At 43.6% G+C, this 26,666-nt stretch overlaps 2 long non-coding RNA genes across 2 annotated transcripts in view; one reads left to right on the top strand and one right to left on the bottom strand.

Moving 5' to 3' along the window:
* Positions 1-12,184, bottom strand: part of LOC111544472 — a 46,429-nt gene extending 34,245 nt beyond the window's left edge. The window contains exon 1 of the long non-coding RNA XR_002732172.1: positions 12,139-12,184. This is a non-coding gene — a long non-coding RNA (uncharacterized LOC111544472). The remainder of the gene's footprint in view (positions 1-12,138) is intronic.
* A 2,873-nt stretch (positions 12,185-15,057) lies between these two features.
* Positions 15,058-23,941, top strand: LOC111544471. Its single transcript, XR_002732171.1, has 3 exons — positions 15,058-15,436; positions 17,299-17,347; positions 20,790-23,941. It is a non-coding gene; the product is annotated as an uncharacterized LOC111544471 (long non-coding RNA).
* Positions 23,942-26,666: the final 2,725 nt, after the last annotated feature.

Raw genomic sequence — 26,666 nt, 5'->3', positions numbered from 1 at the left:
AGTGGTTATTTACAGGTGATGTGTCATGTATCCAGACTCCTTAATTTGGACTGGTGAATTCAGTCCCAAACTCACACCTATTAAGACTTGAATAACAACTACAGAAATAAAAATGTCTCTTTCTGGAGTAGCTTCCATTTGCAGAGGCTGCTGCCAGGAAAGCTGGTGAATCCTTTTCACTGGATATTTACATGGGCCTGAAGTGCCCCAGTACCTGTGTGTTAATTGTAGCACAACCCTATGCAATGGATACCTATAAATGACATTTTCAAAAAAAATCTTGTAAGAGATAAACAGGGAGAAGACTAATATCTGCTAGGAAATTGTTTAAAACAAAGTTCAAACTAGCCTCATTAAATATGTCACGGTCAAAACTGTTTGGTGGTGAATTATTTTTGCCTTGCCTGCTGTTGCCAAAGCCATTGATGATCACAGGAGACCTCAGCGAAAGGAATCAGGAAGCAGCACTCACCCCCACCTTTTTTTCCAAACGCACATGAGTTTCTTCGTTAATTCCATTTGCTGAATCTACTCTGCCAGCTGAAGATCCTGTACTGATCTGGGTAGGGAGCAGCCCCCACACGCAGCCGTCTGTTTCTGAGCAGAACTTGGAGGTGTAACTACATTTTCATGCCAACAGGACAAAATGATTTCGCTCAGAATCAGGTTGTGTTTTCAAGTTACCTTTCCTGTCTAATCACGTGATGCTTAAAAGACTGATAACCTTAAAGCACACTTGTCAGTGCCGGCACCATAGAACCTAGTTGAGCTTTGGGGGCTCTTCTTGAGTACTTATGAAAGATTCCACACCGTCCAGAGGGGCAGGTTGTACGTTGTTGGGACATCAGTGGCTACTTGGTGTCTAATTCAAGCCTTGAGGTGTTTTACTAGTTAACAAGAGTAAATTTCCCAGGTTGTAAATGGTTTAAGAGGGGAAAAAAGAAATGCAAATTATCAGGTTGTCTGTTTAAAACATAGTTTTGCAACTGCTAAGTTCTACTTTAACATAACCCCAAATTTCTTTTGTCCTCCTCAATAATAAATTACTTTATTTTATATGATTGTTCTGCACATCAAAGCTGTACCTTATTGAACCCCTCACTTTCCTCCGTGCAACCCAATCCCAAGGCCTCATTAAAACACTGACTAATAATTTAAAAAAAGAAAGGCAAATTCTCAAAATGATATTCAATATGCAGGGCAGTTTAATTATTTAGTAACTGTTAAACAATGAAAAGTGTTTTCCCTTCACCATGCCATTGTACTATAGCCTGAATGTTGACCTTCCACAAATACCCATTTTTCAACGTGTGGCGATCCACCGAGAACGAACTCTTGTCCTCAGAAACTGAGTCCCAAACAGGGCGAATTCGTGGGGGTGGGGGTCCCGATGTGTTCAGAGTGTGTGCTCCAGACACTGTGAACACGGGTGCGGGCTGGGCAGGGGTCTGCGTGCTCTTTACTTCCTCTCCTATCACTGTTGTCTGAAAGACTTTTTAAAACACCACCTGGGTTGGTAAATATGATCCTCATTTAATATAATGCGAAACCGGCTCGTTCCGCTGAGGGGATTTTTTTTTTCCCCTACAACTAACGTAATTTTCAAAGAGCAACTTCTTTTTGTTCCATTTTCCTTCAAAACTATGCTGGGCACAAAGTAACAACATTTTATCATTCTTATTCTGAAATAAGATTTGACAGGTAAATGAGTCCTAAAACATGCCAAATGTCCAGCAATCTACCGTTCAGAGATTCCTTATGCCACCTTTGTAACTGTGTAGCAACGGTAATCCCTTAATTAAGTATACAAATGAACAGTTCACCAACCCATCTAGTGGTTTCACTGGAGTGGGAGAAGGGAGATGGTTACCGTGACATCATTGTTATTATTTAAACTGCTAGGGTTAGAATATAATTGTTAATAAAAGCCTTCTTCTCCACGCCCCTCAAGGTTCCCTCCCCCCTGGCATTTTATGACGTGCATCCAAGATGAATGTAAGTAGAATTATGTCTATCCTGGGAGCCTACTCTATAACTATAATGTCGCACAGGTCAGCAAGGAAATGCCAAAAAAAATTACTCTATTTAGGGGAAGCTGTTTGAGAAAATATATATTTACGAGTTTGGAGTATCGGTGTTAAAACTTTGTCTCTTTATGAATGTGTGTGTGTGTGTGTATGTGTGTGTGTACAGAGGGAGTTCTATAAACGGGTTGTGTGCATCCGTTTTAGAATCCTCGTGTTTGTACATTAAAAAGCTGCCATGTAATCATTCCATGGGGCTGGTTTAGTGCATTTAACAGAGAACTAATGGGTTGTCTACGTTGAAAAGCATGGTCCTATTTTTTAATCCCATCACGTATTGAAGCGGTTTTGTGAGAGTCTGTGCCTTTCACCTTTATCCATCGTGGATGCTCTTGTTCGAGAAATCCATTCCAACCACTTTTGGTTCCTGATCATTGCTAAAATGCTTCCACTTCTTTCTCTGCAACTATTCTTTATTTTTCACCTATTTTCGTCAGTCTTAGCGATAATGATAAACAATCCTTGCTGCATTGAAACTCAGTTGAAATGATCCGGGGAACCCCTGCCTTGGTCCTTGCTGCAAACTGTAATCTCAAATACTGAATATGGTCGGACTTGGACGTGGGATCCAAGCTGCAGGAGACTGAAGCTACTTTTTCGTTACCTTCTTTCTAGCCTGGAGCGCGCGCGCTATGTACACACACACACACACATACACACGCACGCACACATACACGCACGCACACACCCCCCTCGGTAAAAACAAGCTGAGGTGAGGTGAGGGGGTGTTCCAATGTGAACAGAGACGCAGGGCTCGGGCGGAGGGAGCCTGGGCAGTGGGGTAACCGGCGGCGTGAGCAGCGCGGGGACCATGGGCTATGACTAAGGTGGGCGCCCCGCGGCGGCTAGGGCTAGGACGCACGGAAGCTGCACGAGCCTCCGGCGCTTGTCTGAGATGCAGAAGTGGATGACCGGGCTCCCGGGAATAAAATCAAAGTTCCGTGGAGCTTGGAGCTCTTAGACAGCCACGCTTGTCCGAGCTGAGAGCCCTCCGTGGCTGGAGCTCGCTCATGGAGCGGCCTCCAGAGCTCAATCTGCTCGGGTAGAAGCCCATGAAGGGGGTCCCGCGGCGCTAGCTTTTGTACGGCCCCGCCTTGGCCAGCCGCTAGCTGACGCACAGGCTCCCCCGGGACGCTGGGGGCGTCGCACCGCAGCTGGGTGGGGAGCAATTTATTCCTCGCCGTCCCATCCCAGCCCATCTTTGGTTACTCCACCCTACCCCTCCCATCCCTCCTCCTCCTCCTTCTCCTCCTCCTCTTCTTCCTCCTCCTTCTCTACCAACGCCCGCACTACCTTCTGATTCTCCCTCTTCTTCATCCTCCATCCCCCTTTTACTTCTCTCTCCCCCTCTCTCCTCCCTCCCGCCTCCTTTCTCCCTCTCCCCCTCCCTCTCTCCTCTGAATAAGCAAGCTTTTGCCTCTAAAAGTCACAAGTAATCCTCGTGTGTGACAGAGAGAGAGAGAGAGAGAGAAACGAGCTGGCCGAGAGGAGCAGAAGGCAGGAGGGGAAATCTGGCACAACGGCTGGGAGAGGAAACTTGATGCTTCTGGGCCACCATTTGCCAGGGCCTCGCTCAAGGTAAGTACACTGGGGGCCCGCGGAGTCCGTACCTGTCAGGGTCCAGCTCCCGCCCATAGTCGAGAGATGGGCACCCTTACCTGGGCTATTCAAATAGTGATCAAAATGGTACGAGGATGGGGTGCGGGTGAGGGAGTGCTCCAGCCGGAGGGCCTGGGGCCCAGAGGATGATGTGCGCCTGTAAGTTTGGACCCCGGGCTCTTGCCCCTGGGCACCTTGTGCCTCCTGCCGAGGTTCCGAGCAACTGCGGGGGCTCCAACTATCGGATTTCCCTTCCTAAGTCACCCGTTCGACAGCTCCCTCCTTTACACACCCGCGTGCAAATGAGCCGCTGCTCTGTCATGAAGTGAGAATATGAGCCTCCCTCAAACCCTAGAAAAGGAAAGTTTGGTAAGGCGGGGGCTGCTCAGACCTGCTGTTATCTGGAACCTAAACCGGGAACCCTAGACTTGCGCAGAAAATTAATAGTTTGCCATTTTTCTTTTAAAAAAATTACCTTGAACCAAAAATTGTGTGTTTTCAAAAAAAGTATTGGATTACCATGTCTGATCAGCTGCTGATGACCTACCAATAAGCATTTTAAACACACACGTACATTCACGCGTGCGCGCGCGCGCGCACACACACAGACAGACAGACACACACACACACACACACACACACACACACACACACACACACCCCAGGGGCTATGTGCAGTGAGGAAGGCCGTCATAAGTAACCAAGAATTCAGAGGGAGTCGCGAAGCTTTTTAAGTGTGTAAAGGCTGTGTACGTGTCCTCCTTGTTACAGAGAGCAGAGGGAGGGGGCAGAGGGAGTGCGCGTCGGCTGGCGTTTTCGCTGTGCCTGTGTGTTTCGCGTGTTGTCAGCTGGCTCTGGTTTCTAAGCGCTGAGTGTTGCCAGGGGCGGGGGCCAGCATCCACCATCCACCTTGGCACCCTAGTGGTGAAACAGGACTCATTTGTTTGGTGCAGAGCGGTGACGACCTAGAAGAGACTGGAGTGTGGTTAGGTCGGCCCCCTGCCATCCATTACACCTGCGGCAGATGGCTCAAGTGGTAGATTGGTTTTGTTTGCCGTGATCAAGAAAGGAGGAGGGGGAAGCTAGAGCCTCGCCCCACTCAAAATAAGTACCATAAAGAGCCAAAGAAATGAAAGAAGCCATATTCGAAGGAAGCAATAATGTTGCTGCCTTCCAGGAGTGAACCTGGACACGTTAGTGACCTTGGCACCTGGCCCGAATTGATAACGACTGAATTTTAGAACCAACATTTTTCAAATGTATTTTTAATAAAGTGCCCACTCCTCCCTACACACACACACACACACACACACACACCACACCTATCTCCAGCCAGATGCACACAGGTGTTCTTGGAGCTATACACCCTGAAGCCAAACGTCAGTAAGATCCTGCGGATTTCCAGATGAATGAAGTCTCTTCTCTCGCCCCACTTTATTCAGTCGGCCTACTAGCTTCCACACACAAGTCCCCTCTCTCCAGACAACCACCTGGCTGGAATTTAGCTAGGTTTCAAATGTATCCATCTCATTTTCACACGCAATAATGTGCCTTTCTGATCAGTCTTCACATCCTTGCATCCATTCCTTCCTCCCTGCTACTCAAGAAGCAAGAAAGGAGGACACACACCCTCCCAGGCAGTCTAGAGGAAAGGCAGGCATGACAAAGAACACATACAGTCTAATGACAATTTAGCCTGCCTTCTATTCCTTAATTTTCTCGTTAAACAAGAGGAACGAAAAGAAAAATATACTGAGGGAGACCTAAACAGAAAGCCTTGTAAGCCTTGTCTCCTCCCTTACTTCACACAGTCATCACGATCACACCCATACACAAATTACATGTATGAATATGCTTATTCACATTTCGTGTGAAATAAAAAAATATTTTGCTGGCCTAATTTTCTGTTCTAAACAGTAAACATTCCTTCTACTAGAGTTTAATACACTAATGCTTTGGGGGTGACTAGTATGGAGAGAAATTCCACAATTTTTGAAACATAAATTCTATTTTTCTATCTTCTTTAATGTCAAATCAACGTTTTTTTAGTTAGTAAAACCGAAGAATATCAAACAATGAGAGTCCTTTCTAGCTAAGATTTTGGAGTCACAAATAAAGCTACATCCTAAAAAGCCAAAAGGAAAGGGAAAAAAAATCAACCCTTGCATTTATCAAGATGCTTTCAATACCTAAAGACACCTCTGAACTGAGTTTGCTTGATGGGTGCTTGCTGTGTGCCCAGTGTAATTTTTAAATAAATATTTTCCTGTCCTATGAATGTTTCCATTTTATAAGGAGAAAGCTGACTTTGAAATGCAGTGGGAAACAAGATTTGTCAAGAAAAAATGCCAGTAGGATATAGCCCTATTTTATTCATTATTAATAATACAGGTTTATTCATACATCATATAAACTGCTGAGAGTCTCTTCTTCGATGTGAATTCCTACATTATCAGGACACAGTCAACTCCACTTGTAAGAAAATTTAAAAAGAAAAAAACTACTTGCAGAACAGAGTTGAAGAGCAGGTTTCCTGGGCCTTTTAGTGATTTCTTTTAAAGAGTGAGAGAGAGGGGGACCTGATCTAAAACTCTTGGCTTTAGAGACACGAAAAGCTTCCAATTTTATTTAAATAAAACGAAATTAGCAAACTTTTTTGATTGTAGAGAACGAAGACAAAAATTTAGTCCTAATAAGGTCTCCCACCTTGCAGGCAAAATCTTTTAGACCCTAGTTCTAACCAGTATATAAAGCTAAGAAAAATAATTTCCAAAATGAACTCTTGAAATTTGAATGGAACAAAAACTGCTTTTAATTCTGAGGTTTGTTAATAAGCAACATTTTACATAGAAATCTTAAGGAATGTATTTAGCTCAGATACCCCAGTGTTTCAAGGAAAGGGAATATGTTTTACTCTTTGAGCAGGTTAGTATCAGAATCACACTCAGTCAGGTTTCTTAGGCCCAAGGGAGCCTCAGAACCTGAAAAGGGGAAAAGAAGGCATCTTGGGGAGTAATGGAAGCTGAGGTTCCCCCGTCCTCTACCTGCTGCTGGGACCAACATCATATCTCCTTCCCATATGAAATGGCTGTATGCTATTACAGAAAAGACTGGTTAAGAGAAGGTGAATCTGGAATACACGAATTGCTTTTTTGCCATCCCCAACCTTGCTGAGTTTTCATCAGACCTGCCACCCGCCTTCACAACCTCTCTTGCCTTCCTCAACAGAAGCCAACTACGGAAGTCATGTCGCAGAGGATATATATATATGTATATGTATGTACATATGTGTATGTGTGTGTGTATATATATACACACACATATACATATACTTTTTATATATATGCTTTGGTATATATGCTTTAAACATATATATATATATATATATATATATATATAAAACTATAGGTCTCAAAAATATCACCAGCAGCCCAAATTTGCCTTTATTTCAGGAGTAATTAAGAAGATTATAATTCTTAAAGAAGAGCTACCAAATTTCACTCCCTAATGGCAGTCTCAGGGCTACCAAATTTCACTCCCTAGTGGCAGTCTCAGGGCGCACTAAAGGTGCCCGAAACTGGCTAGCAGTAGGGCTCGGCCGGTTCGCGTGCCCGGCGCCAACCGCTGCCTGTGAGTCTGTGTTCTTGACTCACTCATTTCCCCGCTTAAGGGAGGATAATGAACTCCTTTCTTTTCCTAATTTGTAAAGATATCTTCTTTAGTCAGTGCTGAACTGGGGATGGCGGTGAAGAGGCCTGGGTCATGAACCTGAGGAGGTCAAGGCTCTGACCTCTGCTTGGGTCTCTCTCATAAAACCAAGGGACGGTGGGTAACTGCGTCTACGGGTTTCTCCGGTTTCCCAGAAAAATGGGCATGCGTGTGTGCCTGTGTGTTCAGTTCCATCCTACAGTCCTCCCAGAGGCCTCCAGAAAGCGTGGCTTTGTCTTCTCCAGGGCGGACGAGTCCTAGAGCAGTCCGCAGAGCCTTGGGTGCAGTTTCCCCCGGCCTCCCAAGTCCACGGAGCCGGGCACCCTGGCCCAGGGCAGCCCTTATGGCCCAGGCGCGGTACCCATGCGGCCAGTAGGTGTCGCTGTTCCCCTGCCGGCTGGAGCCAGAAGCCCCGCACGGGCCCCCAGAGCCACTCAGCCTTCGGCTCCCGGCAGGTTCGCAGACCCATCGGAGCTCCCGAGAGAGGGCCGCTCTACCTGCCCCCGCCCCGGGACCGTGCCCGTGCTCATCTGGCCACCACCGTAGCGACACTGCCGGCATAAGGAAGTACCTTCGGGGAGAGAAAGGAGAGACGGGTCTGTTGGGGCGAAACATGGGCCCCGACGGAAGCGGCTCCAAGCCGGCTTCTCTCGTGGCTCCCAACTCTTCCCTCCTTTCTCTTCACGTGCCATGGGCGGCGGTGGGGCACTGAGGGCCTCCTGGTAAAATCCGAAAAGGGAAGAGTCTACCGGGGTTCCATATGAGCTTTACTAATAAACAAGAGGTTGAAAATTCCAGCTTCGTGGGAGCTAGCTACAGAAAGAGTGGATTGGTTTCAATATTCTTGCCTCAAAAAAAAAAAAAAAAAAAAAAAAGAAAGAAAAAGAAAAAAAGGAAAAAGAAGAAGAAGAAGAAAAAGAAAAGAAAGAAACCTAGGCCTGGCTACATGCATGGGCTACATACCGCCTTGTATACACATATGAACGCAGAAATGCCGGGTAACCGCGATCGCCGTCCCCTCCCCAGGCCCAGGAAGGAGCCAGTATTTGGAATGTAGTTGTCTTCCCCAAAAGCGTTGCTTGCCAAATATTATTTCCTCTTGGAAAACCTAGCCGTTTGCGAATCTGGAATCTGCATTGAAATGCTAGGTATTCAGAATTCTGCGCCCTTCTCTGGCGTCCTGCGGCTCCCTGCCTTCGGCCTCAGTGTGCCGCGAAAGAGATTATTAATCAGAGGCATTCTTTTTGTATGTGTTTCAAAAGAAGGGCATTTGGCTTATGAATACCGAAAGGGACATTTACAATGGGCACATCCTATAGGTGACTGGAGATTTTAGTATGATTCTGGTTGTTTTGTACCGGGAAATCACTGCTCTGATTTGAGGATAGGGAGAGGGAGAATGTGTTGAATAGGCTAAATTCAGAACCAGGTGTTATTCAGAGTTAGTTTGCAAAACGGAACTGGCTGTGTGTTTAAATTAACATCTAAAATCATATCTTCAGTCAAAATGTGGTGACATTTTGCAGTAAATTTTTTTAAAGATTCACATATTATCTGTAAAATTTGGGTTAAAGGAATAAATTCGTGAAGAGGAAAAACGTAACAAAATTTGAAACAGGAAGAAAAAAAATTTCACTTAAAGTCCAAAATATTTCGGAACACCTCTTGTTCCTGGCCCTGAGCTCACCATTTCAGATGGTATGGTTGGAAAACTGTCGAGTCGTTAAGGCAAGCCTTAATTTTTACCGTGAGGTAGCCAAGATCATCTTTAAATGTCATACACTTTTCGCTACGTTTCATAAAATGAGCTTCTTTCTGTTAAGTCCTATATCTGTTATACAATTCTAAATATTTCTGATTGAGACGGCAAATTAATCATTCGGTGACGTGGTGGTGAGGGGAGAAACACGTGTCTCATTGGAGGTTGTGAAGTTCAGTGAGGTGGTATTTTTAGCTTGAAAGGTCCAAATTCAGATATTTGGGTATTTCTCCCCCTCCCACCGTTTCCCCACCCCGTCCCCATTTTATTCTCTCTTTAACTCAATCCTTTGGGTTCCCTTTCTCCTTTTTCTCTCCCTTTCTCGCTTCTGTCTTCTCTCTCCCCTTTATAGCGCCTCTCCCCTTTTCTCCCTCTTCTTTTCCTCTTCTCTTCTCTCTCCTCTTATTTATTGTCTGATTCTATGTCAAGTTAATCTAAAAGTAGCAACTGGGACGCCCAGTACCCTTAGCAGACCCTCTCTCCACCGCGCGCAGGGCACTTTGGCGAGGTGTCTGTCGCTGCCAGGTTACCGGCCAGAGTGGTGGCTCTTGGTGCAGGGCATGCTGATCTCGGAGGAGCTAGGGTCTGCGCGGGGTTGCGGGGCTTATTCAAATACCTCCCGCTGCTGCTGTGATTCGCAGGGACTCGGCCTCCATATGGTAATGCGGGGCGGGGGGTTGGGGGAGGCGCAGACGGGAGGGGAGGGGAGGGGAGGATGGGGTGAGGGCGGGGTGGGAGGGGGCTCCGGCACTGCTCGCTCGGCTGCCGGGCTGGGACAGAGCACCCGGACCCGCAGCGGCAGCGGCAGCGACGCTACCCACCCTCTTCCCCAACACCCACCGAGCCAGCGAGCCACCGAGCCACGGTCCCTCGGGGTAAGCCACAGCGCGCACACGGCAGCGACGGTGACGGTTCACACGCTTCGGGTTACTACCATGCGCCAATAAGGGAGATTAGAAACAGAAAAGGAGATTACAGAGAGATCAGAGATAAGAGGTGTACCTCTCTGTGTTCCTTGTCACACAGCGCGCGCGCGCACATACACACGCATCTGTACACACATGCATGCTCAGACAGCCGTACACGCACGCGTTCCTTGCTACTGCCATCTAAATATATGCACCGACAGTCTATGCCCTGCAACGTGGCCGATGTGTTTGTCCTGATCCTACATAAACGCAGGCAGGTATGTGCGAGAGTCCAGGCAGGAACAAACAGCCACGCGGCAATTTAACTGCAGCCAAACTCAAAGAGACCTTGAGCCTGCCGAATTGTTTCACTCAGCCAGGTAACCCCCAGAAACCGGCTATTCTGCAATCAGTTGTGGAATCCTGCAATTATTCATAAAATGTGCTGAAAATGTATTTTAGGAAACGTAATCTTGCTATATATGGCAAGGTAAAGGAGAACCTGAAGGATGAGTGTGTTTCGCTTTTTAATGTTATACGTGTAGCCATCTGACCACTTTTTATTGGGTGACATATCATATGAGCACTTTGGTGTAGGCTTGGAAAAACTACAGCCAGAGGTAAGGCTGGAAATGCCGTAAGAGTTAAGGGAGCTGAAAATGGATGCTGGATAGTCCAGTATGAAAGATGGCATACGGCTTTAGGTTTGAAATCGGGGGAAATACATGTGAATATTTATACATGAAGGCCATTGGGGAAGGCTGAGTCTTGGCCTGAGTATCTGTGCAGGTAAGCCATTCATAAGAAAACTAATTATCTGTGCATGTACTTGGATTGTTTAATTGAATAAGCTGCATGTGTGCATATTTGCTGTTCTTTGAGGGTTTGTAATTATAGATTGAGTCTTTTTTCAATGATCGTTTTGGGGGAATTAAAAGGTGGAATATATATTATATAATATATAATTATATATTCAATATATATAATTTGGAATATATATTATATATATATATTCCAAAAGCCATCATGCTGCATAGCTATATTGCCAAGAAAGAGAATCCCATCCTATAAACAAGATTACCATTGCTTGAAATCTAACTCAAGGCCTGTACATTTTAAGGCACATCAGCTGGTTTAATAGAGCCAATTGTTTTGTGTATTTTTTTCATTTCAAAGTCAGGAATCAAGGATGCTTTTCAGGCAAGATAATGTGCCTTGTTTCCAGACATATTAAGATAAAAATGAAACTCAGTAAATTTTGAATGCAGCCGATAAGGTACAACATACAACATGGTTGAAAATGTCTTCCTTGAAGAAGGCTGTCCATTGCTGTGTCTACCCATTTTAAAATATATATGTATTTTTCAATAAGAAATGCTAGAAAGCAATAGGGCGGGGAATGCCGCACCTCTCAGGCAATCAGCACAAAAATTCTTTAGAAATCTTTGGAATCACTTCACTTATACACAGATTATCTCAAAAACACTGGCCCTGAACTGTGTTTCTGCTAATATGAAGTTAATTAGACAAACTTTGAGCCTTGAGCGATGGGCATTACAGCCCATCAAGGTATGTCAAGAAAGAAAAAAAAAAAAAATGTGTCTTTTCTTTTATGACCAAACCAGGAGGTTATACAGCTGGCATTGCATATATGACAGATATGCATATTTGTAACCTTAAATAAACAGAAGCAGGGAGGTAACTGTTTATATTATCCAGCAAGAGACAGCAGCAGACACTCGCTAAAAAAGACAGAAAGGGACAAGAGAGACAGATAGACATAATAAAATAACAACAAAAAAAAAGAGGGAAAGGGAACCAATAAAACGACAAAACCTGAAATTTCGCGAATTAAAAAAATGCAAATATACCTTTACATATGCATCAGTATTAAAAATAATACACGCTGGAACCAACAGGAGCGAGAGCAAGAAGCAGAGGAGGAGGTGGAGGAGAAGAAGGAGGAGGAGAGGAGGAGGAGGAGGAGGAGGAGGAGGAGGAGGAGGAGGAGGAGGAGGAGGAAAGAATGGAGGCGCCGCGGAGCCCTGATTATGCATGGGCTGGAGCTGCCTCCTCTAACCTGTTCTTCTCCGAGCCGGGCAGCCGGCGGTCCTCAGCCGCCCACAGAACAGGAGCCGAAACAACCGTTCTCGAAGGCTACAGCGTTTATTTTTCTCTTTTGGGGGGTTTTGGCGGTTGTTTCAGGGGCTCGCCAACTGGCCCCTTTAATTAAAAGCTTCAATAAAAGGCGATCGCGCCAGGAATGCACCCGCTCCTCTTCGCGCAGGATTTGCATATTTTTTTAATGCCCTAATTTCCTTGATGTATGTAAATGTAGCCGGACGTAGAGGGAGACAGGGAGCTGACGTCAATGGACGTGACCTCGCAGCTAAACCTTGAACGTGAAGCCGGGATGGGGGAAAACACGGAGCGGCAGCCGGCGGAACCCGAGAGCGCGGGCGGCGGCGGCAGTAGCCGAGCCGAGGCCGGAGGTGCCAAAGGGGCCAGTGCCGGCCCCGGGGGAGGACAAGCCGCCGCCTTCTTTCTGCACCGCGCGGCTTTCAGACTCGCCAGCCTTCCGGCCGCACACGCAGACTCTTGTACTGAGCTGCCAGCCCCATCAAACACACATTCTTTTGCTTCCCTCAGAAAAGCAACACGCCCCAAAACAACAAACCAAAACCAACAGATTAAGCAAATGTTTTAGACCAATGCTCGGGTAGCTTATCAGAAAGAAGACTCTGACCACGGAACATATATATTTTTTTGGCTTCTCTCCACAAGAAGAGGAGGGGGAGACCACAGACAACAGCAAATCACTCCTAAAACAAGATAACTACAAGTGCTCCCTGTAGGGAGAGGTAAATCACCCAGCCAACTGGCGAAGGCTTCTGGTTTCGGTACCTATTTACCTGTGCACTCATTACGCGCAGCGGCTTCATTAACAGCAGGGTGATGAGCGCGCGTTTTAAAGTGATGGGAGTGCCGTGGTGTGTGTGTGTATGTGTGTGTGTGTGTTGGGAGGTGCTTGCGCTAGTGAGCACCGAGGTAGGCGCTCTGCGCAGAGAGAGATCAGTCTTTCCACAGCCACGTCTGGAACTTATCTGAGGAGCCATCTAGGCCAGCGCTCCTAGGTTGGGGTTCGAGTTCACCCCTTTAAAAAGAGAAGCCAGCAAAGGCTTCCCCTGGACAGCCAGGTGCTTCCCATCGCATTGTTTGCTGAAGGAGGCTTGAGGTGTGAGCCATTCCATAGCCGCCGCCTTGCCGGATTTGGCCTGGTGTTTTGCACTTAGAACTCTGCGGCCTCAGCGCGGAGGTAGTGCCTCCCTGAGACGCTGCCGAGGCCTTCTCATTCCCCTCCTTCCGCCCACGGCAGCCCTGCGCGCCGACGTGTGCGTGCCCGCGCACGGGGCCGCTGGCACCTCCCTGTGCACATCCGCCCCCTCCTCTGCTCGCCACCTTCTCTCGGGCAGCTAAGAAATGGCCCTCGGCTTCTTCTGGGCCGGAGGGCAGAGCTGCGAGCAGACAAGAAAGGGGCGCCGGTGGCTGCGGTGGCGGCCCCTCCGCTCTGCCCTCGGCTGCCAAGTCTGCCGTTTCATCGTTCCACCTCGCAGCCCCAGCTTTGTTTTCCTGACATGCTCGTGGCCATTAGGCCCCACGCCTGCGAGGGGAGTGTGTGCGTGTGCGCGGGGGGCGGGCGCGCGCGGCGGGTGGGGGCTCTCCCGCCAAGGACACGCATGGCTGTCTGTCCTCCGGCTGCACTTGGCGGGAAAGCTAGGGGCCGCCGGCGGGGCTGAGCGCCAGCGGCTCTCATTACCGCCTCCCTGCTCCCCCCGGGCCGCATTTACATACGGGCCACTCGTCTGAATTTTTACGGCACTCCCCTCCTCCCGTACCCGGTCGCACGCGCGCAGGCTCGGAACTACCACCCGGGCACGCAGATACCCGCGCCCAGGATGCGGCCAGCCCCAGGCGCGCAAACAGGCCCACAGAGGCAGACGGCACTCTGCGGGACGGATTCCTGCACCGCCTCCCCGCACTCCCGTGCCCACACCCCTGACAGCCTCCCCGCTTGTGTTGCAGGAACCCCACCTTACCCTCGAAGCCCCCACCCTTCTCTGTCGTCTGCACACTTCCACCCCCACCCTCCCACATCTCTCCGTGTCTCCCTGGAAGACAGGCGCGCGGAGGCGCGCGCGCGCGCGCACACACACACACACACACACACACACACACACACGCTTTTTCTTCCTCCTCAAATAGATAACCCCTATGGCGCGTCCCTGGTACCTTTAGAATAGCTCTAGAGTTTAGAGAATAAAAATCTTTAGAATGCATTTCTTGTCTTTAGCCAAACACATTTAACAACCACGATACAAACAGGGGAAGGAGTGAAGAAGGGGGACTTGAACCAAAAGACCTTAAAAAAAAAAAGTATGCGAGTCAAAAGGTCATTCTCCAAGTTTGTAAATAAAATTGCAAAGGGAGTCAAGAAAGGAGAGGAAAGAAGGGGAAGAAGGTTAGGAAGACTCACAAGTTACATAAAACGGTTCATTGGAAAAACGACAGGGCGATTCTTTATTTTTTAAAAAAAGAAGAAGAATCTTAAGAAACCAAGAGAGGAAAAAAACTGGAGGAAAAAAGAAAAAGAGAAGAAAAGGGTGTTTAAAAAACGCAAAAGAAGTTTCCAAAGAAATGTGTGCTTTGCATCCTACAATAGGAAAATGTAGCCATTGCCTTCCTTCAGACGAGACATTTCTAATTTGTTCCGTCTGTCAGGAGGGGACTATGAGAGGTTTGGGTGCAAATTCATTATCTCTGGCAACGCAGAACGTAGTGTGGGGACTGAAAAAGACCGTGGCAATGGATGAACAATAGGGCTTCAGTTCATCAGTAACAAAAGCAGTGGGGAAATTGGTTGAGTTTCAGAGCACGTCCTCCTCGGCAGAGGGGGCTGGACTAGACCTTGGACAGCCCCCCCAAAAACTTGCCAAGCCTCGCACACACCACTTCACTCTCCACTCCGAGGCTCAGGGAGCAAGTGCCTGGCATGGGGGGGAAAAGTTGGCTTTTTTTTTTTTCCTCCTTGGTCTTTTGCTCCCTTCTCCCTCTCCCCAGAAGGGAAGACCCATTTAAACTATTTTAGACGCAATCAACCAAGAATCACCATGTGGAATTGAGCGGCAGTTTTAAATGTGCTGAGCAGAGGAGAGGAATGATGAGAAAAACACATTTTTTTTTTTTTTTTGGAGACGCCGAAAGGAGCCTGTTTGTGTGCTGCGGCCGTGCTGTGACTCTGGATCTTGTCTTTCAGCCGGCGCCTCGGTTCCTGCCCAGCTGGATTTGGGGGGCAGCATTGCCTGGCGCAGGGAGATCAAGTGAGTATCGTGGCGGCCCTCAGGCTGCAGCTTGCCGGCGGCGTGAGGCCAGCAGTGCCCGCCGCGGCCCCGCGCCCGCACTCCTCACCTCGCCCGCTAGCCGGTGCCCGCAGAGCCCCGCTGCGGGCCGCTCCGAGGGCCAGTCCGGGGCTTTGCTTCAGCTAATTGATTGTGTGCCTCGGATGTTAAACCTGTTGATCTCGTGAGTTTTCTGAGCCAGTACTGTTAATTATCCAGCGGCTTGACCCCCAATCGCAGAGAGATGCCAGGAAATCTTCGCGTTGGAAAAGGGAATTTTTGTATGTAATTTTGTGATGGTGGTGGTGGTGGTGGGGGTTTCCCTTTTAAACCTAGAGCAAAATGCACTTGTATTTTGCACTTCTGGATTCGAATTCGCATTTTGAATAATTCGCCTCCCTTTAACCGCCCCCAAAGTTGCAATTACCTGGCAAGGAAACGAGGGTCTGATTAGATTTTGGTGGAAAACTTAGTACGGTATCTAACTAGATCTGGTGGCTTTCCACTTCCCTTTTCTGTTTGCCTTTTGAATTTTGGGAGGTGAGAGGCCGCTTTACAGGGTTATCCCAAGTTCAGATTCATCAAGATGCAACCATCGTGGTTAGTTATTGGTACTTGGAGCGGTTGAGCTTAAGACGCTTCTGGTATCCAAACGGAGCTGGGTCTTTGCGGTTTGCTTAGAGTCTAGACCCGGCTGTGGAAGGCAAGAACTCCTTTCTGTGGCCTGGAATTATCTACAGGAACCCAGGGTGATGGGAACTCGGGCAATGTATTTGCATTAGTGTCTGCGGCGTTTTATCTTGCAAATGTACCCGCGGTGCTTGAATGGGGGACTGTCTTGAGAGGTCAGGAGAGCAGTGGAATTGATCAGAAGTTAGACCGGAGGCTCTGTCAAGTCACGGCCACGGCCGGGGGCCCCTTTGGAGCTGTGGCTGCCTTGGGCCCAGAACCGCAGAGTCGGATTCTGTTTCCTCCCTTTCTTGGTGTCCACCTCTGCCCACCACCCTCCTTTCTCCACCTTGGCACCGGTAATTAGGACGCTGTCTCAGGAAGCGAGCTCCCACAGTCAGCGTAATTAAACCAGGGCAATACTTTCATTTTGCAAAACCAATAGCCCCACCCGTCCAGTCCAAAATAACAATAAGCATAAAAAATCATAAAAGAAAAGCAACCTATTTGGGGGAGTATTGAATTCCTGAATCTTGGATCGAGAGGGAGTGGGGGAAGGGAATTTTTCAAAAATCCACCACTTTACAGCAATCAAGTTTTACATTATTCATTGATTTACTGGAGGAAAGAGCCAATCAGGAGCCATAGATATGAATGCACATCTCACCGTGCTGTGGCCTTACAGTAAACTATTTGCATCTTTCTAATGGAGTAGATATTTATCCAGGGATTCCCATTGTTCAAAAGGCCTGGAAATTCAGTTCCTTAAACATTTAGAAAATAAGGCTGTTCCAGACTTAAAATCCTTACATGGAAAGACTCTCTTCTTTTGTATGGCAGGTTACAAGGTTCAAGTCCCTAATGTTTTTTTGAGTCCCTCTTCCTTCCAAGATAAAAACAAAAGAAAAGAAGAAAGAAAAATTAATTTCTCAAACCCCTCCAGATTCTGCATATTTTGCATTCACATTATCATGCATGTCTCCATTTAAATGCAAATTAGCATATTTAACCCTGTGGGTGCTGAGACCCAGGATACATTGTACTGGGGTTTTATGGAATCTCTTGGCATTTTAAGGAATCATGGTAATAGCAGTATTTTAAATGAAGCAATAGCTACATGACTTTATTCATATATATAAAAACTGTGATAATTTGTTTTCTGGACTATTTTTCAGATGAGACTGCAAAGAAGCATAAATGAATAGACAATCCAACCAACCAAAGGTAATTTTGAAATTTACATTTGATAAAATCCAAGTGATGTACAAAATAGAGTGTTATTTACTGAGTGGCAGGCCTGCAATGGGTTTCATATCTCCTAATTCATGCTCTAAGTTTCTGTATGTGCAGCCTTCTCCTCTGCAGGGAGCCTTTGTATATTATGTATCAAGCATAATACAAATATAACCTGTAACTGCCCATAGAAAAGAAATTTGAGATACAGAGTAAACAATAGAATACTTTTGTTAGAAAGTAAGCCGATCAGGTACCTTACCTGAACTACACAAATCACTGTAAATTAAATGGCTTTTATGTAGAAAATGGTAGTCTTGACTGTACTAGTGGACTGTGGTTTACATGCATTTGAATCATACAAACCAAATATTAAAAGGGGATCTCAGTGATAGGCCAATTCTTCATGTACTTTGCAGTAATCTGAATAGGATTCAGAGGTGTTCCAGATATTGGTGACAAACCTAATGCATTTGAATTTATGAAATAGCGTAATTCTGATCCAAATAATATGGAAAACCTAACTTTTCACTTTTAACTTAAACAGAGATTGTTTACTCCCAAGTAAACCAGAATGTTTCAATTCATGTTTCACCCATCTGGAGACCTAGAAAAATATTAGAAAACAAGCATGACAATCACGTCCTAATCTACTGGCCATTAATGGGAATTTATTAGTGAATGAGCAGGCAAACCATTTAAATTCAGTATATCCTTCAGTATGCAGATTTCAAAATGGTATTCTGCTCAGCTTAATAGCTTTTTGAAGCAAAAATATCTGATATAACATGTAGGTGTTGATAGTTGCTCTTAGTATGTGACAGACATTGCTAGGAATCTTTAGGGCTACACAATTGTTTCAACTTGTGTCACATCCTGTATAATAATACAGTCTTTGAAATATGTATGGTAAACTATCATATAAACTTTGGCAATATTCAAAATAATCAGGTGCTCTGTGTTAAACCTTCCTGTGTAGTTTTTATTTCTGCATATCCTGAGAGATAGTGGAGAGTAAAATATTTAATTGGCTATCTGGCTAATGAACAGACTGCCTATAATCCTAATGATTCATTTTACTTATTGGGGCTCCCATGATGAGTCTATGTCATATGTGCCAGGCATGGGGACCAGGCCTGGAGTCCAGTTGATATGACTATGTGGCATTGCCCTAGAATATGCTATTTTAAGACAGTATCTTCTATAGCTTTTAATTGTAGAAGCATATCAAATGTTCAATGTCTTAGCTTTCATGATGGGTACTTTGGTTTTAAAAATGCATTTAGTTGCTAAGTGTGGAAATATAGCCCTGTTACTTTGCAAATTCACACAGATATGGGGGTGATAAACGTATGCAGACAAATGCATGACATCTCTTTGCTTCCACCAACCCCCACCCAGGTATATATGAAGCAAAAGGATATTCTAAAAATATCTGTCATCTGACCACATGCTTGCTTTAAGTAATACATGCCAAATCACTAATGATTCTGCATCTGTGTCTTGGAAAGCAAGGCCACAGTACTCTCACTCTTCCAAGGCGGCAAAGCTTATTACTGTTTGACATAATGTCTAAAGTGAAGTGTGCCTCAGTGATATATTACATTTGTATTTAGTAGTTTATGTTGTGACCAGATAGTTCAGGAAGGAACAGTAACTTCATGGAGGTGTGTTTCTCTGAATTAGTTTTTGGTTTGCTTGTGCATTTTATGTATGACCCAATGCAGCCATTTCTGATTGTACCTCTTGTACCATAATTTGATAAGAAAAATAGATGAACAATTTCAAGAGCTTAGTCTTTTCTAAATAATCAGTACTGGAATGTTTACCAAAAGAGTAAATAAATAAAAAATCTTGGGAAACGCTGGCATCTATGTTACTAAGTCGTATCTTTAATTGGTGTAATATTGTAGTTTCAACTCTTAATTATAGGCTTTTCCTCACTCTTCTGATTTTCTTGCTAGTCTTTTTTTATAGGGTTTATATATATGTGCTCTGTATGTAAGTCAGTAAGCGTGTTCACATTCGTGTCTTAAATCAATAAGTCACTGAATTAATGAAAGAGTGTATGTTAATTCCAAAAGTATTTTAGTTGTTGGGGAAAATAATCTATAGAAATGAGAGTATTCTGATAAACTAGTCATATGTGCAATGAATATTAAGATTACTCTAATAGCATATATTTTAAAGAATAGCAATATGACTAAACATAACTTGAAATTTTGAAAAGCAGTCCATAAGGTTCACCCTTGGTAAATATGAATCTTATGTAGGTTACCTTAGATGTTCTGTTGAGGAACATTTGAATATTACAATTACGTGTATTATCGATGTGTTAGACATAGATTACTCATTACTAAGGAGAGAGAAGAAGAAAAGGACTCTTTGAAGTGATCATATTCACACTTTGAAAAGTTCTAAGAAAAGCAATGAGGCTAATTAATTAATAAAACAGCATTCCTCTCTAGATAGAAGAAAGGTGGGGGTGGAGAAGGGGAAGGCAGGGCAGAGTTATGCTCTTAACATCCAGGTGTTTTATATGTATTCTTCACGAGGTAACAGTGCTTCTTTCATATTTTCAGAAGCAAGACTATTACATTTTCCTTTCGTATGAAAATTGATGTTTAAAACAATAGACAAAGGCTCAGGATTTTCATTACAGCAGAGTTGTGTACAGAATTAGAAACTAATGGTGCAATGTTTATCTGTGCTGCATTCTAACACACACACCCTACATATGCAGTCATTTTTTAAAAACCAGGATGAAGTCCGCTTGCTTAAGAGCATTGAGTTTGAACTTACAGAACAAAATACGCTGCCCTATCGCCATGGTACATAGATACAAAACATGACTGAGCTGTGAAGCCATTAAAAACACACCACCAGAGCAAATTGTCAATGTAATCACACATCGACTCACTGCGTAATACAGATCTGATTCCCAGCCCCAGAAAACGAGGCCCTGCTTTAAGCAATAGCAAAGTGCCTTCCATCTGTCTGCCTATGCAATCTGCCAGAAGAAAAATGCAGGCAAAGACGTTCCCCAGATCTGAAATGCTTTTATCTGTCCTTAGAGAGAGATTTCTTCCAGTCTTTGGATATTAGAACGATCTACACTAGCACGGAGGAGGTAAAAGGCCGCGGGTTGCTTTTCCAGGAGCAGTCGGTAGTGCTAGCGGAAGAGATGTTGATTGAGAAAATAGGGATTGTTGCAATGCTGCCGGTACTGCTGCTGTCGCTGCCGCTGCTCAGGCAGCAGGCGTGGGGCAGTTGGCTGATCACTGATGCATATCAATAACCATGTACTTGAGATTTCTCATGACATCATCATTACCTTGGTCTCCCGCGGTCTCGAACCTTTGACCTTGCCGGGCTGGTCCACAATTTGGCAGTGAAAGCCCCTCCAATGATGGCCCTTTTCTCCTTCTTTCAGACCGGGGGCAGCAGCAGGCCAGCAAGACGGCATCTTCTCCTTCCCAGCCTAGAAGCCCTGTGAAATCGAGGATCTTCCCCCTAAAACACATACACACAAGATATGTGCAATCAAGCTGCCACCGCTTGGTAAAAAGCTCATGGTGCCTAACCAAAAAGGATCAGGAGCAGATCCTTGAATCAGCTGTCACTTCTATAGAATGGGATGGTTTTTTTTTTCCTTCCTCCTTAACCTGCGCTGGAAATTGCCGTTGGCTTTATACATCTCTATAGAGAGAGGCTAAAGAGTCTTGCGTGAGAAAGAAGCAATTTACAATGCAAATAGAGGCCTGTGAAGGGACGGATGCTGCTGCTCACTCGTAACAGCTTGCTGCACCTTAATAGCTGGTTTTATTTTCTGATATTAATAGATGAATTGTTGGCTAACGCTGCCGGAGATTACTTGCTGAAAGGAAAAAAAAAAAAAGTTCGGAATAAACTCTGAAGGCAACAGATCTCGTTTGGATGTTTTAGCCACGCACACACACAAACAGAAACCAGGTCATATTTACATAAAAGGAGGAATCTTAAGCGCGGCAAGTATCCTGGACGACTACTCTTCGGTATTGCCAGAAAGGATCGGGACCTGGAGTCTGGCAAGAGGAAGACAGAGGCCTGTGTGGGAAGCGAGTTGTTATCTTTGGTTATCTAGCTGTATGAGTGTATTGGTCTTCATAAAGCTAGATAACCGAAAGTAAAAACTCCTTCAAGATCGCCGGGGAGCGTGTGAGAGTGAAAGACTACAACCGAGAGACAGTAAAAACCAGAAAGGTCAGGAATACTTATTGAATCTAACTTTGTTTTTGTTTTGTTTTTTCCCTTATGATTAAAGGTGGGATGAGAGGAAATTAAGTGACACACATATGCTAAAATATCAAGGTGCCAGATATATCTTGAGAGGGGTTGTTGCAGCTGCAAAGAAGTATATAGTGCTAATGAGTAAAGATGCATGTGCAGTTTATTCTATTTTAAGGCAAAAGTTTATATATCAGGGATTTTTTCCTTAGAAAACTTTTGCAGAGATGTCTGGTACCTAGTTTAAAAATGATTCCATAATATGTAGACTTGGGTAGTTCCTTCCTGAGGCCCCTCCCCCTCAAAATTTGAAGATTGTGCTTGGAAATTACTTTACATGTATTTGGGCTGTATGTCAATTTGTACGAAATTAGACGTTCAGAAAAGTTTACACCGGAAGGTTAGTAATTTATATCTATTGAGGACTTAGAGCTAGCAGAAAAAAAAAAAAAAAAAAAAAAAAAAAAAAAGCAAGGGCTGATTTTTATTCTTCTATTCAAAATACAAGGACAGATGCTTCTCTGTTCCAAGAGGGTTTCCTTGAGGAAGCTACTGAAGCAGAAAGACATGATGGAGACGAGATCGCCTCCCCTCTTGTCAAAGTGTTAAAAAAATGTTCTGTCTTACTCTGCGCCTAGCATTGGAAATGAAAGTGACATTTACGCCACAACCCACGTGTGCGCCTCCTCTCTTTTTGTTTAAGGATGATCAGGTCTATCCAGGAAACAGCTCTGGCATCCCAAACTGAAATAATTAGGACGTATATAGACCTGACAAAAATGGAAAGGGGGTGGGGAATCTGAGGGTCTGTCTTGCCTAATTGATTCCGCTAAACGGAATGCAGGAGATGTGAACGGCAGGACGCTCCGATTCCCACGCTCGGGGGCAAGTGATAAAGCGGGGCCGGGCAGCCTATGACAGACAGCCCTGTTGAGGGGTGGGGGTATGAAAAAAACATCAAGTGCACACACCATACTCATCTCCATCGCTTAAGAAAGTAAAGGCATTTCCCACCCACAGCCATCTGCAGCTCCCCAAATGGCAGCACCAACTGGTCTGTAGCTGCTGCATACTGTCTGCTTCTGTTAATTTTTTAACCACTGTTTAATCTGGCCATAATTAAGTTTGTCTTTCTTCGTTGTTTGAGATTTTCAGAATTCAAGGCAACCTATTAGAAAGCAATTCCAAGAAAGTCCCATGACTACCTGCCCCTAATATCAAAATCTCAGTCCATGAGATTATGGCCTTGTGACCACATTTTTACTTTTGTTTTGGGTGGGCTGTATTTTAAAATACATATCTCTATATAAACAGTCATTATAATTTCATGAGGCTTTTTACCTCTTAACATAATACATCTAGGAACTTGGTCTAATTGTGCTAGTAGATATACACTAGAAGTAAAACTATGAAGTCATTAACCTGTAGAAAGTTGATTATAACAATATGATAAAAAGTTTATTTTGAAATTGTCTCAGCTAGATGGGTCTAAATAGCCATTTTAATGTAATCTAAAAATAATACTATGCCTAGCAGAAACTTTGGTGCTTTGGAGGTCCCCATTGCCACCTTTTCATAAAAGTCCTTAAGTTTTCCATATGTCACCAAGCAAACATTTGTATAGGCATTTACACAGAAATGTAACCGTTGCAATTAGAAAATATCCCAAATAGCCTGTTATCTTCCATTTGGCCTGGATTACTGACAATCCCAAATACACATTTTTTTCTTTAAAAGTAGTACAATTTCCTTTGTAGCTTCAATTCCTTATATGACTTCAGACTGGAGAAGCCTGTTAAACCACTGTTAGTTTCAGTTAGAAAGTCTGAGAGACTTTACATACATAAATTCTCAATTTGGCTGCTGTACACGTGCCAAAGTTTTACTACTGTAGTGACCGTTGAGAAGACCCTTGTTTATTTACATTTGAAGCACTGTTTGTGCAAACAACCTTTCATTGTTAAGTGCCTGTATTCCTTTCATTTACTTCATGTCCAGGGGTGCTATTTACCTAGAACCATTGTCTACTACAATTAACATTTACATTACAAAGTGTGTGGTTTGCTTTTTCAAGGAGGTTCAATTAAGGCAATAAGATGTTTGCTGGAGAAACCTATTGTTTACTGAAAGCACTCAATGGAGTCAAATTACTGAAGCTTTTGCCTACATCTTGGTCTTTTATGTAAATATGTTAAATATAACATCTAAGGAAAATAAACAATATTATAATTATGTGTTTGCCATTGTCATATCAAACTTGCTTTGTATCATACTAATGTTACATAACTTATCGATCAATAAAAATACATTTCAATGTTATTATTTTCATTTTATTTTTTGCTGTTTCACTGCTCTTGGTGCAACATGTCCCAATTTTTCTTTTTTCTATTACACATCAAACTTCTGACATTTTGTTTTATTTGTGTGTGTTGAAGAGAGGTACTGTATCTGAGCATGGGTTTGAAGGGTATTGGAAATAATCTCTACATTGACCTTATAATAAGGTGATATTTCTTTGAAATCCGAAATATTCCAAAGGCATGTATATTTAAGTCAAAAGAAGTGTAAATATCAGTTAAGTAGTTCTTTGAAAGCTAGTTTTAACATTGGCAGAAACCGGATCAAGTTTATTTAGCATACCACTGCATTGTAAAACAGTTGGAGTGAAGTTGCAGGTTGCGTGAGTATGCATGTTAACTAGTGGGAACCAAGCGCAGTCTTTGTGAAAAGGGAGCAGCAGATTGCTGTGCAAGGCCAATGTTAAAAAGGCAGCTGAATTTAACACCATCTGGAAGAAAAGATCCCTTCACGACTTTCTCACACCGTCAGACAAAACTAGTGTCTCTTGTTCCGAGCCCTTGTCTATGCAACCATACAATACTGAGTCATTATACTTTTGCTGAGAGAAAATTTGAGAACACAATATGGGTAACCAGTGAATGACCAAGTTTCATTGTGCCCGCTTAAGTCGATTGAAATCTACGTCTAGAGCTATGAATGGTAGTATTGTTTTCCTCACCAGGGCTGTACTAAATGTCAGCACAGTGTAAAGAAAAACTGTAAAGAAAAGTCTGCAAATAACTTACCAAATCTCAATTATAATATTTTCCCACACTAGAACTAATATCATTGCGAGGAGCTACATTGCAGAAAATACAAAAAGAAACAAAAAGTAATAGAGAGTTCATTTAGAAGTTATTTTATCCAGAGAAACATTTTAATTTTCTGATGGGAACTTCAATTCAGGCTTCAGGCTGGAATGAGAGGTGGAATTCATTACTGGCAAGTTCAAATTACAAAAATACTGCTTGTGCAATTAAAATACAATAAAACAAACACCCAGTCCCACCTGAAGCGCTCTATTCTTAAATATAAATGGGGTCTACTTGGGTTTGATTACTTGAGTCCTGCATAGAATCATTAGTGTGAATCTAGCTTAAATTTTGCTTTAAATTGTGGTACACTGCTCTTTCAAAGCTTGCCACTGTGATTGACATTGCAAAAGAACATCATTTCCAAAAATATTTAAGAATATTCTGGCACCTCCCTAGGTGGATTCTGGTGTCCCCAGGAATACACTTCCTTTTTATGTTATGCCCCTCCCCCTACTTTCTAACTTTTTTCCCCCTCATGATGTGTGTAAATCAGTTATCTTTCGGTTTAACATTCACGAAATCTATTTAACTGTGAACAGTTAGAAAAAGGAAACAAAACAGTTCAGAAAAAGCAAATGGAATTGGTTGTGTATGTTTTACTAGGATGTCTATTTTAAATGTAATTGACTTTGCAATTTTGTTATTGTGTCACCAAGTGTCTCATAGTTCTTAACATGTAAGTGCAAAACAATGAGTAATTGCTGTTTTGCTGAATAATACATCTGAGTTGCCAACGTCAAAGGTATTATTTTGCGTATTTCTAAACAGGAATGTTAACTGCAGGTTTTGACATCTAGAATCTTTTCATGAAATACTTAGAAACAGGGCGATAAAATGATACCTGTAAAAGTAAATATAAAGATAGAACCCATTTATTTTCTTTACCCTACTTTATTATACCAGAAAATTAATATGGAAAAGTCACTCACTAATCAAATAATAAAGGATATAGGATAAACACAGTCATACAAAACAACAAAAATGAAAATTGGATAAAGGTTAAAAAAAAAAAAAAAGATACAGGAAGACTTCTTCAGTGTCCTTGCTGAATGTGAATGGGTATATTCACTAGTATCAATCCCTTAATGAAGTTACCATTATGCATAATAATGAGACAAATGCATTATTTACATTCAAAATGAAATATTTTCCAAAGTGACTTTTCTTTAGGTCATCTTGATCGGGAAATTTTCCACCACGAGAGTTCTTTGTGTTTATTTTTAAAATTAAAATAATTTTCTTATTTGGAAAAATATAAAATTCTAATTTGATTTTGTGTAGCCTGATGAAAATTAAGAAACCATTTAAATTATAAGTAAGATATATAGATGAATACATATAAATATTTTAAGATATTTTAGCATTTTAGGACTTTTGACTTTTTAAAAATGGAGAGATGAAGCCAAAGGTTTTATTTTCCAATGTGGCTAGAAAATGAATGACAGTATATAACTGTGTATGTATGTAGCTTTTTCCCATGAATCTATACATCTGGAAATGTCACTGTGGTTTCAGAATATTGATACCCTTTCCTCCCTAATGTGCTACAGTTAAGTAAAACACACCATAATATGTTGCATTTAGTGGGAGCTGGGGGTGGCAGTGGTGAGATGGGCGACACAGGACAAGGTGTTCTTCAAGACTGAGAACTAATTAGAATCAGTTATTGAGTAAAAAGACATCTATAATGCTGGGTCGATTGTTTTAACATGACTACTTCAAGATAGTTAAACAGGTCCTACAGCAATGGGGCATGTAAGGCAGTTCTTCAGTGTCTCTGGATTTTAATGGATGGCTTTGTTACCCTGTTTTTCTGCTGTTCGGTTTCTTAGCACAACTTAAACAACCTAGTACAGCAATCAGCAGAACCCTCTATTCCTATTTGCTCA

This window comes from Piliocolobus tephrosceles, chromosome 4, assembly GCF_002776525.5.
Source record: "Piliocolobus tephrosceles isolate RC106 chromosome 4, ASM277652v3, whole genome shotgun sequence".
Classification (NCBI taxonomy): Eukaryota; Metazoa; Chordata; class Mammalia; order Primates; family Cercopithecidae; genus Piliocolobus; species Piliocolobus tephrosceles.
Note: the sequence above shows the minus strand (reverse complement) of the source record. Positions and strands in the feature narration are given on the sequence as shown.